This window comes from Furipterus horrens, unplaced genomic scaffold, assembly GCF_987537825.1.
Source record: "Furipterus horrens unplaced genomic scaffold, mFurHor1.1.pri manual_scaffold_5, whole genome shotgun sequence".
Classification (NCBI taxonomy): domain Eukaryota; kingdom Metazoa; phylum Chordata; class Mammalia; order Chiroptera; family Furipteridae; genus Furipterus; species Furipterus horrens.
This window is the reverse complement of record NW_028327175.1, coordinates 29894045-29911313: the sequence shown is the minus strand read 5'-3', so window position 1 is coordinate 29911313 and position 17269 is coordinate 29894045. Positions and strand designations below refer to the sequence as shown.

The 17269-nt window shown below is 38.9% G+C and overlaps 1 protein-coding gene and 1 non-coding gene across 2 annotated transcripts in view; both read left to right on the top strand.

Moving 5' to 3' along the window:
* Positions 1-17269, top strand: part of ADCY2 (adenylate cyclase 2) — a 378366-nt gene that overhangs the window by 93067 nt on the left and 268030 nt on the right. The gene's annotated exons all lie outside the window — the stretch shown is intronic.
* Positions 9339-9506, top strand: LOC150008321 (U1 spliceosomal RNA). Its single transcript, XR_016511574.1, has one exon. It is a non-coding gene; the product is annotated as a U1 spliceosomal RNA (small nuclear RNA).

Sequence of the window (17269 nt, the reverse complement as noted above, 5' to 3'; positions counted from 1 at the left end):
TCAACGCAAGAGTAGGAGCCGACCACATGGCCTGGCCCACCTGCCTTGGAAACTTTGGGAGAGGAAAGATCAATGAGAATGGTCAGCGACTGCTTGAGCTTTTGTGTCACCACGGCCTGTGCGTGACAAACACATTCTTCAAGTGCAAAGAGATCCACCAGGTGTCATGGAGGCACCCCCGCTCCCGTCATTGGCACCAGCTTGACCTCGTCATCACCAGAAGAACGGATATTGGCAGCACCCTCCTCACCCGCAGCTACCACAGTGCAGACTGCGACACGGACCATGCCCTCGTGGTAAGCAAGGTGCGCATAATGCCGAAGAGGTTGCACCACTCCAAGATGAAGGGTCGCCCACGCATCAACACCAGTTGTGCCAGCAACCCAGTTAAGACCCAGCAATTCATCAACAAGATGGAAGATGCACTCGGCGAGGGAGTGGCGGCAGATGACATTATCGAATCCAATTGGCCACGTCTCCGCGACGCCATATACAACTCCGCCATTATTGCTTACGGGAAGAAAGAGCGGAAGAACGCTGACTGGTACGAGGCTCACTGGGAAGAAATGGAACCCGTGATCGAGGCTAAGAGGAAGGCCCTACTGGCTTACAAGGTCACGCCCACTCCCAGTACACTTCAAGCTCTACGGGCTGCCAGGAACAAAGTCCAGAAGACAGCCCGCCACTGTGCCAACACCTATTGGCTAAACCTGTGCAGAAGCATTCAGGAAGCCGCCGGTATAGGCAACGCACGAGGAATGTATGAGGGTATCAAGAAGGCAACAGGCCCAATCCCCTCCAAGATCGCCCCCCTTAAGTCCAAGACAGGTGAGGTCATCACTGACCAGGAACAGCAAATGCGGCGGTGGACCGAGCACTACCTCGAGCTGTACGCAACGAAGAACACCGTAACAGACACTGCTCTTAACGCCATCCCAGACCTACCAGTCATGGAGGAGCTAGACACCCCACCTACTGCGGCAGAGCTCGGCAAAGCCATCGACCGCCTCGCTTGCGGGAAAGCACCAGGAAGCGACGGAATCCCTCCAGAAATCTTAAAGAGCGGGAAACCAGTCCTGCTACAGCCGCTCCACCATCTACTCTGTCTCTGCTGGAAGGAGGGTTACATCCCCCAGGATATGAGAGACGCCAACATTATCACCATGTACAAGAACAAAGGAGACCGCAGCGACTGCAACAACTACCGGGGCATCTCTCTCCTCAGCGTCGTCGGCAAAGTATTCGCCCGGGTCGCTCTTGCCCGCCTGCAGACCCTTGCTTCCCGCGTCTACCCAGAGTCCCAGTGTGGCTTCAGAGCTGGCCGATCAACAGTGGACATGATCTTCTCCCTACGCCAGCTGCAGGAGAAGTGTCACGAGCAGCATAAACCACTCTACCTCGCCTTTATTGACCTCACGAAGGCGTTTGATCTGGTCAGTCGAAGCGGACTCTTCAGCTTGCTACGGAAGATTGGCTGTCCACCACATCTGCTTGCTGTGGTCATGTCCTTTCACGACAACATGCACAGCACGGTGTCCTACAACGGCGCAACCTCTGAGGCCTTCCCAGTCAGCAGCGGAGTAAAGCAGGGCTGCGTCCTCGCGCCTACGCTGTTCGGAATCTTCTTCTCCATGCTCCTCCAATACGCCTTTAAGGACTGCAGCGAGGGTGTCTTCATTCACACCAGATCCGATGGCAAGCTCTACAACCTGGCCCGTCTACGAGCCAAGACCAAAGTCAAAGAGGTGCTCATCCGTGAGATGCTCTTCGCCGACGACGCAGCTTTGACATCACACTCCGAAGAGGGACTCCAGCAGCTAGTCACTTGCCTTTCCCACGCATGCAAGGAGTTCGGACTAGCCATCAGCCTGACGAAGACGAATGTTATGGCTCAAGGCACGGGGACTCCCCCACGCATCACCATCGACGGATACACCCTGGAGGTTGTCAACGACTTCACTTACCTCGGGTCCACCATCTCGAGCTCTCTGTCAGTCGACCTGGAGGTCAACCGGAGAATCGCCAGGGCAGCCACAGTTATGGCCAGACTGAACCGGCGAGCGTGGAACAATTCCAGCCTCACTGAGAAAACCAGACTGCGCATCTACCAAGCCTGCGTACTCAGCACTCTCCTCTATGGCAGCGAGACGTGGACCACCTACGCAAGGCACGAAAGGAAACTCAACAGCTTCCACATGAGGTGCCTGCGACGCGTCCTGCATGTCGCCTGGCAGGATAAGGTTCCCAACACCGAGGTGCTGAAGCGAGCCAACATGAGCAGTTTGCATGCAGTTCTTAGCGAGAGACGCCTCAGGTGGCTCGGCCATGTCAAAAGAATGGATGCAGGCCGTATCCCCAAAGACCTCCTCTACGGCGAGCTAGCAGAAGGCAAGAGGATGACAGGGCGCCCAAAACTGCGGTTCAAAGACATCTGCAAAAAGGACATGACACAATGCTCCATCAATCTCAACACATGGGAAGTTCAAGCAGACGACCGCCTAGCCTGGAGGCTCGCGGTCAGGCAAGGTACGTCACGCGCGGAGGCTGCGCGCACCGAGGAGGCGGTCCAGAAAAGATCGAGGCGGAAGCAGCGTCAGCAGCAGCAACAACAGCCATCTGCCTTCACCTGTACCAAGTGCGGCAGGGATTGTCACTCCCGAATCGGACTGCACAGCCATTCTCGGTGGTGCAGATAGACTCTCAAGAAGCTACGCCATCGTCTCTCGAGACGGACGGCTGCCGACGATCATAGGGAAAAATTACAAGGTCATTTTGATATATGATCAAAAACAGTTTAGATAATTCAATTCCAATTCTTAGGGGTGGGGGAAACTCAGTAAAATAAAAATTAAAAGAAAATTTTCTTGAAGTTTTATTTAAAAAGAAAAAACTCAAATGCAGACTGAAAATTCTTACAGGTGTAACATCAGAGAGATTTCCACTAAGATGAAGACAAAAAAGGATGTATGCTCTTAATTTTGTTGTGCTTAACCAAACTTTAGTTGAACGGGCAGAAAATCAAAGTATACATATAAGGAAAGGATAAAGAAAAATTACCATTAATTGTGCTATTATCCATTGATCTTGATATATATAATAGCTAAGTGAACATAGGTTATTCAACCTCTCTAAACTTCATTATTAATCTCTCAATTGATACTATTAATATCACATACCTCACAACTTTGCTATTAAAATAAATTGGATAACGCATGTGAGGTGTCTCTTTTACAGCAGTTAGCAAATAGTGAGCACTCAGTAAATGTTATTTATTTTTATTATAACCTTCTGAGAAACCAAAGAGACACAATTGAAAACCATTAGGACTAATGGAGAAATTACATATGTCAATGTGTTATAAGTTAATATATGGTGCTTAAATGCTTTGTAATATACAAGTTAAAAAAGTTAGTGAACATAATGGGATGATAACCCTAGTCACATTAACACTAGTATATCTAGGACTATGTTATTATGTTAACATATTAACAATAAAATATCTATGATAAACATGAGAAGAAATGTTCAAAATCTAATTGAAGAAAACCTTAAAACTTTAAGGAGTGTCATAGGAAAAGATATTAATGAATTGAGAGGTAGTATATACTCATGTATGAAACTTCAGTAGCTTAAAAAATATATATGTCAAATTCTTGCAATCTTTAATCTCATGAAGTATGGGGAAATTAATGGCATGTCACTTCACTTACTTACTATGGAAGGATAATAAACAAACAAGAATAACCAGGGGAGTTATATAAAGAAGATCCAGAGACAGTTGCTTGAATTTTTGTGGTATTAGAGTGTGTGAAAGTTATTATAATTAAAAGATTAGGTTTCCGGAATAAAAATAGACAGATGGATAGAACAAAAATAGTCACAAGTATATATGTGTCATTTCAAATCATTGGGAAATGAATTAAGCCTTCAAAAGATGTGCCACATTTGGGGATAAAAACAGAAAATGACAATTTCTGGTGTCAGTCTTCCTATTTAGATGGCCACACAATCTAAATTTCTGCACACATCCCTCCAAAATCATTCACATCAGTAGAGAGACCATTTATAGTTTATTCCCAAAGCAGAACTAGAATGCAAAAGTTAACAAACACCTATGCAATTTGTACGATAAGAAATAAACTTTCATATACCAGCTCCCAGCACAGCCAGAGGTGGAAATCATGCCTGAGAAGAGTCAGGAAGAAATTGCACAGAAGATAGGAGAGAACAGAGGCAAGAAGTCCAGGAATAGCTAAAAAAAGAGAAAAAAAGAAGATTTAAATTATATGCACCTAGATAGAGAAAATTCCACTTACCCTCACACTTGGTCTGAACCTTGATGGATCAGAACACTGACTAACTTGACTAAAGAAGAATTTAAAGCAAACAATTTGAAAGTCACAGGAGCAGGTGTGGCAGTCTTGAAAAGACACTAGTTTTTGGAGTGGAGAGAGAGAGTGTGTGTTTCCTGGATGCATAATGATGGAAGGAAAGAAGAATAAAAGTGGAAATTAAAGTTCTACAGAAAAAAGAATAAAAAATAAGAACCTTTTTGTTTGTTTTGAGAATATTTAAGATCTATCTTAGCAGCTTTCAAGTATGTAGTACATATTATAACTATAAACACCATGCCCTACATTAGATCCTCAGAACCTATTCATCTTGCAACTGGAAGTTTGTACCTTTTGACCAGCATCTTTCCAGCTGCCTCCCTCCCCAAGCAGCCACCACTCTACTCTCTGAGTTGAGCATTTTTAGATGCCACATATAAGCGAAATTATATACTATTTGTTTTTCTCTGTCTGACTTATTTCACTTAGCATAATGTCCTCAAGATTCATTCATGTTGTCACAAAAGACAAGATTTTCTACTTTCCCATGGCTGAATAGTATTTCATTGTTTATATATACCACATCACTTTCAACCATCCATCTTTTGATGAACACCTACATTGTTTCCATATCTTGGCCATTGTGGGTAGTGCTCGATGAACACGGGAGTGCAGATATCAGAGACCCTGATTTCATTTCCTTTGGAGATATATACAAAGGTGGGATTGCTGGATCACATAGTAGTTCTGGTTTTAATTGTCTGAGGAACCTCCATACTGTCTTCTTTAGGGCTGCACCAATTTATATTCCCAACAAAAGTACACAAGGGTTGGAAGATGTTAGTTAACGCTATGGTGGTAATCACTTTGCAACATAAAAGTGTGTAAAATAAGCATGTTGTACACCTTACACATATAATGTTATGTGTCAACTATATCTCAATAAAACTGGAAACAATAAATTATGAATTAAAAAGTTGGCACCTAATCTGCTCTCATCCTAGGTACCATTTATTTAAAAAAGCATATTTCATTATATCAGAATAGGAAGATACTTTCATTCTTGTCTACATACATATGGTATTGTTTGTTCAGAAAAATAAAAGAACATGGTACACAGCATCTGTAGAAAGCTCTATAAGAAGAAATTAAAAATGAGACTATAAAACTACTCAAAACAAACCATAGCCACCCCAAATGTAATACACCATTTCAGGCTAATTTATGTTCTTAAAGCATTTTCAGAAATATTTAAAACTTCAAATTAGAAATTAAAAAATTAAGAACAAAAATGGATTAAAAATGGGGAGATATAAAATGAGAACTGGTTAATCTAGGAGGAAAAATATTGAAGAAAAAGACAAAGATGCATAGAGCAGAAGGGATTTCATGAAAATATAATGAAGGATATTGATGATAGCAGGCAAGAGCATCAAGATGAAATAAAGAAGTGAAAAGAATTAGGAAAGGAACAGTTATGAAAGACAGGCAAAGAACTTCAATATTTTTATAAATAGAGTTCCTATCCACAAAATCAATGTAATAAAACAGACCTGATGTTTAAAAACTAAAATACAAGAATTGGGGGGAAATTAACGAAGACTTGATTCTGTACTTTGAAGGGTCCACAAAGTAACTGAGAAAACTGACCTAGAATGGTCAATGCCACAGTGTTTCTGAGATGCCTACTAGATTTTAAAGATAAGAACAAATCTTCAGGTTTTCCATACAAAAAGACTCATCATTTATGGGAAAGGAAAACGGGTTGACATTAGAATTGTCTATATTGACATATAAAGCAGACACCAATGAAACAACAATTGAAAAAACTTAAGGATGTGTTTTATATGGGCTTGAAATATTCTGTCCATCAAAACTGTTTTTCAAGAATCAAAAACTCAAGTAATACAGTATTCATGAATCCTTTCTGAGAAATCTACTGAGGTAGTGCTCTTTAAAGACTTGTTTCATAATGAGGAGATAAGGAGCTTGTTTCAGAAAGTAACTCAGTGCACCATGTGCTTTTGTGGGGGAAAAACAAATGCTTATAAACAAACAAAAAAAGTTGATTCAATTGAAGTATTTTTAGTGAAATAATTTATTTAATTCTGGTGTAAGGTTCTTATCTTCTATGGTACTGATTACCAGCCTACAGGTTAACCTTTGAGTGCCACCATACAAAAGGACAAGATTTATCCGAGAAGAGATGGCTGGGAAGCTTAGGCAGTAACACTGATGATGTACACTGAATATATTGAATTTTGCAGGGCACCCATTAAGTCTGGAAACACAGGTGAATATTCAGTTTTTTTCTTGGATGTCTTTCTTCTGTAAAATAATAATAATGAAGACAATATTATCTGTTTCCAAACTTTATGGACACCATAGATTTAAGAGTAAAATGACTGTGGAGGCAAATATGGGAAAACAGTATATGTACATGTTATATTTTCTGAAAAGATAGAGGTGATACAATTTTTAAATAAGGAAGTATTGACGAGGTTATTGAGCAGATAAAACTCTTACACACTGATGTTGGTAGTGAAAATTTGTCAACTACCTTCAATTTTTTAAACTTAGTATCTATTACACAACACATGCATACTCTACTAGTCAGCAATTTCATTCTGTTTGTAATTAACATAAGTATATTAACATATTCATCAAAAGATATGTATATGAATGATCATAGAAGTGACAATAGCTTAAATTGGGAAACAATTTACATGTCCATTAACAGCAAAATGATTAAATGGAGTGTGCTATACTTAGACAATGGAGTGTTAGACAACAAGGAGAATGAAGGAGACACATCAATGATTGTCCTCAACAATATGGACAAATCCTACAGATAGAGTGTTGATCAGAGAAATTCAAATATAAAGGTATATATGTGGTAGGATTTCATTTACCTCAAGTTTTTAAAAAGAGCAAATACTAGTGTCTTGCAGTTGAAGTCAGGATGGTGGTTACTTTTGTGCTTGTAGTTGTTTGGGGTGGCACAAAAGCACGGGGTTCTGGGATACTTGAAATGTTTTATTTCTTGTTCTGGGTTCTGATTACAGAACTGCAGTTGCTTTTTGAAACCCATTGTGCTGTTCAGTTAGGAACTGTGCATTTTTGTGTGGATGTCACAATTTAATGAAAGGTTCACAACTGGGAGGAAAGAGAGGGGAGGAAAAGTGAAATGAGCTCCCTGATTGTTGCTTAGGGAATAAATAAGAGTCAAAGGGTGTAATTTAAAGCTGACAAAGCAAATAGCACACACTAAGGAAAATAAGGACTAAAGGCCTTAGTGTGTGTGTATGTGTGTATGTAGTGGTTACCACTAAAGCAAAAACACAAGCTTTTCTAAATACAAACGAATATGATGAAAAAACAAAACAAAAACAAAAGAAAATGTTTATATAGACAAATGACTCCAGAAAATATAATGTTATACACACAGTAAAATTAATATAAACTGTTTGGCCAAGTTGTAACTTTGCAGTCATATCAGTGAATACAAATGGGTTTAACCTACTTTTAAAAAGAAAAATCTTTATATTGGTTCACAAAATAATACCCAACTCTGTGGTTTTTCACAAAAGACTCACTCTCAGAGATTCAGAAAGGATATAAAATGGGAGCCCTTTCACTGTCTCCTGCCTATTTGGTGTTGGATGTACCCCATCACTGAGGGGCTTCTGTTTATTATTATGCATGAATTAGCACTCACGGAGGTGCAGAGTTTATCATGTGTATTTCCTGATCCAGTTCTATACACAGTTGTTTCTCCAAGAAAAATGAAAGCTGGAATAATTTGAACACCAAAATAAAAGTGGTATTGGTTTATAATACAGTATAAACCAACACTCACAAATCCACATTTATGTAAATAAATAAGTTAATGTGTAAATACATGGGGAGAATAGTGAAATTTCTCATGCAGATGACTCTATATAATTTCTGTAGATAGTCTGACTTTAAGGAAGGGTAGCATAACTTCTCACCCCTCAAGTGTGGGCTATATGTCATGACTTCCTGTCAGAGGACAGTGTGGACAGAGTAGGGGGGAGAGTGATTTTTAGGGTGGAGAAACCTAACAAATACAACCTTGGCGAGGTGACCAAGGTTATCATCAGCAGTCAGAAGTCCTACGGTTCTTTATAAATGTCAATTAAAATTATATGTTTTCTAATAATATGACTGTATGTAAGAAGAAATTAAGTCGTTTCAAAGTAGGATAAAAACTCAAAAATACTATTTATGAAGCAGAGTAGCTAGGAAGAGACTGTGAAGAATAATAGTGATGTAAGAGCAGGTGTTTATACTCCTCTTGACCAAAGAGAATAAGATATGTTTTCCTTTTTTCCAATAACAAAACAACTTGAAATTCTCTTTTAAAAGAAAAAATTGTGCTGGGAGCAGGAGGCACAGACTATTGGAGAGATGGGATCCACTCTGCCTTGAGTCCACTTTCAATCTTGCTTGGCCTGGAAGTCCCCATGGCCTTTGGGACCCGTAGCCTCTTGGGTTGCACTCCTAGCTCTCTGGATTGTTGCACTGGGAGGAAGAGCCACAGAGCAGGGTAGAGACCAGGGCCATGCCAGTGACAGCATTGCAACATGTGGGTTTCACACCAAATGATGAACTTACCCAGACACAGCAGGGGGTCCCTTTCTGTGCTGGCAGTGGGGGGTTACCGCTCAATAGATGGTAGGTGCACCTGGAGGAGGTACACAGGCACAGCCACGTAGCACCCTGGAGACAGGGCCTTGATGGCAGATAAATAAAAACCTCCTCCCTGGTTCTGATGTGTCTGTGTAATTACAAAACGGAGTTTAAGTCCACATTTCTTAAAAACCAGAAATCTCAATAAACCCCATCTTCACCCAGAGTATTTTGTCTTGATTTCCCCTAGATTCATGATGTTGTCATAGGTGCTTTTCCCCATTCTTAAAACTCTTCTGAGATCTTAAAGATGTCTGAGAAGTGTGCAATTAATTACGTAATGAAATGCTTAGTGTTTTTCCCTGGCAGGGGAGGTACTGTGATCACAAAGGTGGTTTTCCCAGGGCAAAGCTTATCTATCCATTGCACTCTGGTTGTGCTGACCCTTGTCATTTCCCCAAACGTGGGAAAGTCAACGGCATAATTTGTGGTAGTGGGGGGCAGCCTTCATGCTCACCCCTGGTCTTCTGAGGTGGTAAAATCAGGAATACTTTTTGTCATGACTGTATATGGTTGTGCTATCACCACTTTTAAGCTTATGACTATTTTATTATCAACTCTTTTCATGTTAAGAGTCTTTGTTGAAAATTTTTTAAAAACTTAGTAATTAAAGTGCATCACAACAAATGCACACATAAAAGCAAATAGGTGTAGGAGACAGCGAGAAACCATTTGTGTTCTTGTACCTCATTACTTTTTGTGATGGTTATTAATATATGTGGACTTTAAAGTAAGGCAGGATTCATCCTTCAATCATGCCAATTCAATAACTGCATGTTGGTGTGGGGCTGAACTCACAGTCAGGCAAGAGGAGTGTTAGGGTACAGACTCTGGCACTAGGGCCCCTGAGTTTCGACCCACATGTTGCCACCTGTTGTTAGGGTGGATCTGGGCAAGGCGCTTCCTATCTCTGTGACTTGGTTTCCTTACCCATCAGATGACTCACTTCAGTTATCTTGGCTGTTTGATGATTATTAACGTGAAGAGAAAGGGGGCATGGTCCCCTTGTGCCCTGAGGAATATGGTGGAATGGAGAGTGTTTCAGTATAGGGATGGGTGCCAGTGTGCATGTGGGCACTGCCACAGGAGTGTGTGCAGCCTCCCAGCATCGGAATAAAGGCATCTTGAAGAACAAATGTAATCTAATCAATTTTATTAAAAGGTGATAATTCAAGGAGAGAAAACGGCATGAAGAAAAATATGTTTTTTTTTTTTTTAAGTATCATGAACTCACATCTACTTTCCCTGTATTTGCCTTTCATGGGAGTTTACAAGTCATGAAAAAGTAATGAAAGACAAGCCTAGCCAAAGTTTTGCCTGGACCCTGATGTAAATGTGCTTTTATGGGAACCTCTATCTCAGTTGCCTTGGGCTCTGGGATTGAGAGAAACACCTGGCAGGCTTCTGGAAACAATATCCATTTAGGATATGCTGACTCAATGCCCTTTACCTAACTCCATCTTCATGGTGTTCCAGGTGTGTTAAATATGTGTCTTTGAGTACCTCTTAGATCAAGGAACCCATTTATTAAATGATATTTATGAGTCAGAAAGAAAATGGACCCAAACCTAAACCCAAATATCACATTTTACAGACTCTAGAATCGAATATTTCTTTAAATAAAACGTATTGAGTCTATTTCACCATATGGATTTTTAATGTGATAGAATTGTGAAAATATCCAGGGACTGATTTTTTTCCCATTTTTGTTTAGTCAGCCTTGCTCTCTGGAACATATTGCCCATGTAAACAGGAATTTACATGCAGTTATTAATCTTTAGGTAATAATATGGGAATTATCACTTCAAAAATAGACATTGTGCAGCCAGAAATAAGTACAATGCTCTCTTGTTTTTGAAATGACATAAAAGTAATGCAAAGCCTGTTCAAATGTGAAGTTTTCTACTGGTTTTTGTGATACCAGTGATGGAATCACATTTAATAAAATGGCATGGTACATGCCATAAAGGGGTGATGTGAGCTCAAAACTTAATAACACTGAGACTATAAAATAATACCTAGAAAGACCATGTCCTGTGCAAACCATGGTGTCCATGTAAATGAGGGAGCTCTTACTACAATAGGCGATAGTGGTTTGGACACTTCTGTTAAAAATATAATCATAAAATGAGCCCAATAAAGTAGCTCTGGTGTTGTAGAATGAAATTATTTTTATGGAACAGACCTGTTTTTAAGACTGTCCAGTTTTTGCTAACACATAAATGAAAACATGAGGAATTTGGGTGGCCATCTTGCCGATGGGTAGGAGTTGAGTACTGTGGCAGAAGTTGTGTAAGTGAAGTATTGAAAGCCTCACTGAGCCAATGCAGATGCCAAAGTCATTCGTTTTTACAGCTCAAGTATATGCATTCTCCCTTTTGAGATTTTTCTCTTTTGGAATGAGAAAAAAAAGAAGCAAACAAAAGCATTTGGAAGTTGTGGTATTTGGTGTTAAGAGCCATTGTAGCAACATAGTGCCCCACTGGGGACTGATTTATGTAGATGTTGAATACACAAGTGTAAACTGGAGTCCCAAAACAATATTTGTTTTTAGATTAATAATTCACTCATTTTCCCTGCATACGTTTTTCTCATCTGAAGCACTGGCCTTTCAAATTAAATAAATATAATGTTTCAAAAGAATATGGATATGAATATTCATAAAGACCAAAACAGTGAGTATAAATAAGAACCCTTTTACATAACATTTTATTTTATTTTTTTGAGGACTTTTCTTTTTTTTTTTTTTTTTTTTTTACACTTCTCAACTGATGTTCTTCAAAGTGATTTTTCAGGACATGATTTCTTCTATGTAGCCTACCTGTTATTGAGGTAGTGATACTTCTTTTCCAAATAGTTTCATATAACAATATTTTCCTTACATAAATAGATATAAGGTGGTATTTGCTTCTGACATAGCCCATTAGTCTTAGATTCAGCCTAGCATGGTGTCAGGCCCTCAGTAAAGGATTTGCCTAAATAATTGGAGGAACACAAAACAAACAAACAAAATAAAATACGATCATGTACCCTGAAAATGCAGCTCATTCATACACAACATATGGCAGAGTATTTTTAGGTGTTTCTCTATATAAACCAATAATTTAGAGGTTAAAAACATAGACATACCAAATGTGTGTTATTAGATACCAAGAATACAAACAGTGAGAGTCTCCCTATCCCAGCTCTCTAAGGGCTGGTGGAACTAAGAGTAGAATGAAACAATTAACATTTGAACAGTTGGTTTAAAAGAAATCAGTATACTGTGATGTTTAATTAATTCTGTGAATGGAGTTGTCAGGAAATCCTTATTATAACTAATCTCTGAGCTTATTGACAGTAGGAGAACATTGTTGTCTGTTATATAAAACTAGCTACCCAAGGCTGTGCCAGTTTATTTTGGAACACATGACTTCATAATAAATGCTGGTTTAATGGTAATGTATTGTATAATATATCTCTGAACATTCATGGAAGTGAACTTAAGATAATTGAAGTAGGAAAGGTTAAATGGGTCATGTGTTATTGTCTGTTCAATATTCACTTGTCACGCTGGAGGGATGGAGGTTCTTTACATGAAGGGTGGGCTTGTGCCATTCGGAGACACACAGCAAGGGGGCCGTTGAGAGGTGAAAAGGTTCATGGCGTTACTTCTGTAAAAATCTAAGGTCAAAAAGTGGAAAGCTATTTACCACCTTCTGAAAAACATGATTAAAAAATTATCACAGTGCATGTTATTTTCTCCTCATCATATAACTAGAAAACATAAGTAGACATTTTCTAATAAACATTATTTTGCCTGATTGCTTCCATTTAAGTGGACTTTTCTTTTTTTTCATTTGATGAGAAAAATAATTTTTAAGAGAAAGGACTCCCTGGTGTTGGAACGATCTGTTTTAAAAGGGCAGATGGATTCTCAAGGCTCTTTTTATTTTAAATAATTCGGACCTCATGCACTGAGAGATGTTCACCTCGTGGAGGTCCATTAACCTTCAGGGATTATGGTGAATTGATGTGTTAGCTTTAGCAAAAGATCATAGTTTATTTTTATACTGCTTTATGACTTTAAAAAACCTTCATCACCTGGCTTTTCCCAATTGTAAAATAAGAAAATACTTATCAATGAATCTGATTTGAAATGTATTTTGTGATAAAGTATCCACTTTAGGCTGGCGACATTCTTCCTATATACTGAGAAATATTTCTGGAAACAATTTACTTTTTCTCAGTTCTACTGTTGTTTCTAAAGACTTTATTATGCAATTCAAATATCTTGTGAAGTCTGGACATTTTGGAAAATGGCTCTCTTAGAAGCCATGCTTATTGATCATTTTGTCAATGGGATAACATTTTACTGGAGCCTTATAACAAGTCCTTGCCAGTCCCAAAGGCAATGGCTTAATTTAGGTTTTCATTACAGAAGCACATCACTTCTGATACCAACTACTATATTAGTCTGGTTTCTGCTCTGATAATGTTGACTAGCAAACAACCCCCAAATCCAAGTGGCTTATAGAAAGAATAACACATTTCATATTTCATGCTAATTTACAGGTTGGATGAATTTCTCTGTTAACCCTACCTGGGCTCAGAGAGTAGGGCAGATTCCCAATTTGGGGTTGGGTTCAAGTTTGCTTAAATACAGACCCAATAAAAAGAGATATATCTTTCTAGATTCCCGATTTGGGGTTGGGTTCAAGTTTGCTTAAATACAGACCCAATAAAAAGAGATATATCTTTCTAGATCATAGTTTTCTTAATATGAAATACCAAATATATAAAAGGGCAGATGGAATAATAAATTAGGCCTCTTATAGCCTCAGCTCTGAACTAGCATGCTTGTCACTTCAGCCTACATTGCATGGCTCAAAGTCAGTTTCATGGCCAAGTTCAAAATCAGTGGGGTAAGGACACATAATGCCATCTGCTGATTTTCTTGTCAATGGCAAGGAAACAAGAAAGAATTGTGGCTAGATACTGTATTCCACTGTATCTTCTTTCTACAATAGGAAACTGAGGAAAATGTAAAGAATTTTCTTATGGTCTCATTTTGTCCATTTGACAACCATCAAATACAAGTCTTTAGAAATCTGAACAGATACTCTGGGAAACAGGATGATAATGTGGGAACACTGTGTTATTTTTCCAGGCCCAAGGAACACAATTTAAATGCTTTCACAATGAGGACAGTAGCCCACATTCAGGCAACTGTTGCGGAAAGTTTACAGATTTTTAACTTTAAACAAATCAGACTTGTTGACAGATCCTACAGTCATTATGTAAGTATGATGGGAAAAAAGGAGGTAAGGGAAATAAATGGAAAGGTTTGAAATTGACCTTTACTCCAAGTGATTTCATGTGTCTTAAGAACAGGAATGTTGTATTATCCATAATAGCTAATAAAATGCCTTATATATGTGGTATAGAGTTAAAATAAACACTGGTGGATAAATGGGTACATGAGTAGTGACTGAAGAAAGGAAGGTGACACATAAATAAAGAATAAGGAGGAAGAGAAAGAACCATGGAAAGGAAGCAAGGAAACCACATCCGCCGTCCCATGGCTCAGAGCAGGGCTGAGAACTTGGAGTAGACAGAGGGCTGCGGAAGAGAGAAAGCTGCCTGTTATTCTCCATTATCCTACTATTCTCTTTCTAAAGCTTTTCAAAATTGAAGACATACCTCCTACTTATTTAAGATTAAAAAAAGGCACAGTGAAAGTTATTGTTTTACTTTTAGCTCTGCATAACATTTTCATCATTAATCTCTCTAACTCTGAATAACATTTTCAGAGGTAGAATGAAAGGTACCCAGTGATTCATGTTTCATCATTAGTCTTTTGGAGCCCTGGCTTTCCATTAAAGAACATAATACGTATTCTTTTGCTTAATAATATAATATTTAAAGAAATGTTTTTAACTTTGATACAGAAGGAGTTGATATGTTGACTAAAGATAACTGGGGAAGAAAAATAAAATCTTTTCAATTACTGAATCATCAAGGTGTCCTTGAGTTTATATCCTGAATTATGGTCATAAAGGATGTTTTGAAATAGTATAGAGTAAACTTCCAAGAATTTCTAAGTATGTTTTTCATAGTAAGAAAGGTAGGGTTCTACTTGAGCTATTCAGATATTGAATAAGAGAGTATTTGATGACAATTTAGTTCCCTCCTCTGAAGCAAATGTTCCTGATCTGTAAAATGGAAATAATAAGAATAGGGTAATGATCACATGGAAAACAGTGTGTGAAACTTTTATGTGCCATATTATTCTCAGGTCCATACATAGTCCTTGTCAACATGGAGCCTACATGGGGAAAGATAGAAAATAAAAAATTAGAAAAATATAAAAATAAACCATCTAATTCCAATAATGCTATGAAAAATTTAAAGCAGGGTGACTAGCTAGAATGAATGGGAGATCAGTGGGACTCACTTCTCTGTGGAAGTAGTGCTTGAGTTATGGGCCCTTAATGATAAGAAGCCAGCCACAGAAAGGTGAGAGAAATAATATTTAGGGCAGAAGAATAACCAGTGCCAATGTCCTGAGGTCACTCAAGGGATAGCAAGAAGGTCAGTATGAAAGGAATATGAATAGGGTTATGTGAATTGGTGAGATATGAGATTAGAGACAATGTCAGCCAGGACCAGATCATGAGGGACTGTAATCAGCATGATAAAGACTTTGAATTTTTTTCTCAATGTTATAGGAAGCCAATAATGGGATACAAACATGAATGACATGATCCAATTTAATGTTTTAAAATATTACTTTGTTATCACCTTAGCATTAGCTAATACCTCCATCATGTCCCATGATTATCATTTAATTTTTTGTGGTGAGAACATTTAAGATCTGTTCCTAAGCAGCTTTGAGTTATATAGTAAAATATTGTTAACTGTAGTCCCCTTGCTGTACATTAGATCCCCAGGACTTAATCGTCTTATAATGGGAAGTTTGTACCCTTTGACCAACATCTCTCCACTTACCCCACACCCCTAGCCCCTGGTAACCACCATCTACTCTCTTTCAATGAGTTTGGTTTTTTTAGATTCCACATACGAGTGATGCCATATAATATTTGTCTTTTTCTGTCTGACTTATCTCACTTAGCATAATGCTTTTATTCACCCATGTTGTTACGATGGCAGGATTTCCTTCTTTCTTTTGGCCAAACAATATTCGTGTGTGTGTGTGTGTGTGTGTGTGTGTGTGTGTGTGTTGTTTCCATATCTCAACTATTGGGAATAATACTGCATGAACACAGAGGTGCACATGTCTTTAGATATCCTGTTTTCATTCCCTTACCCAGAAGTGATAATCATATAACAATATATAAATGCTTCAAATCAATATGTTGGACACCTTAAACTCACACAATGTTATATGTCAGCTGTGTCTCAATTTAGAACAAAGAGCACTTTGACTTATGCATGGAAAATTCATGCCAGGGGACACTAGTGTCAGCAGAGAGGCTGCTTAGGATGCTGTTGCAGGAATCCAGGGATGACTATATGAGTTGGGCTGGCATTAGATGGATTAAGGATGTTCTTTAGGGATGGAGAGAATGAGGAAGAGAAAAGGATTAAGAATAGTTCCTAGGTGTGGGGACTAGATGTTTTATTAAGGGAGATGGGAAAGATTACTAGAGGGACAGGGGATGGAGGTTGGGGAGATAAAATATCCATGATGAGAATTGCACCCACATATTCCATGCCTGTTTGGCCACCAGGTCTCTGTTAATCCTTTCCGGTAAATAATATTAACAACAGTTTGGCTCCAGTGCCCATGTAATCCACTATGGTCCATGAGCATGAAATTAGGAATTAGATGTTAGAACTGAGCTGATAGACTCAGCCTGCAGCCCCATGTGAACTCCTGTGAAGCCTACGGCAGCCAGAGTGATTGAAAAGAAAATGGAACCTGAGTAAGTTCCAGAAATGTCTGGAAGCATCCATGACCTTAACTGCTGAATTCTACCTGAGTCATAGATCCAGAGACACAGTCCATCCTTTCCCTTAATTTGTTCTGGTGGTTAAGCCCCTGCCTTTGACCTGGGAAGAGGTGGCTTCTCAACCAAATTCCACAGCTGGTGTTGGATGAAATTCCAGTGGATTCACCAAAGTCTGTACACACATGTGCGTGCATACATTTTACATGTATATATGATGTTTGTATTTATATGTATGTATAGATAGATATGGATAAGGATATAGATGCAGAT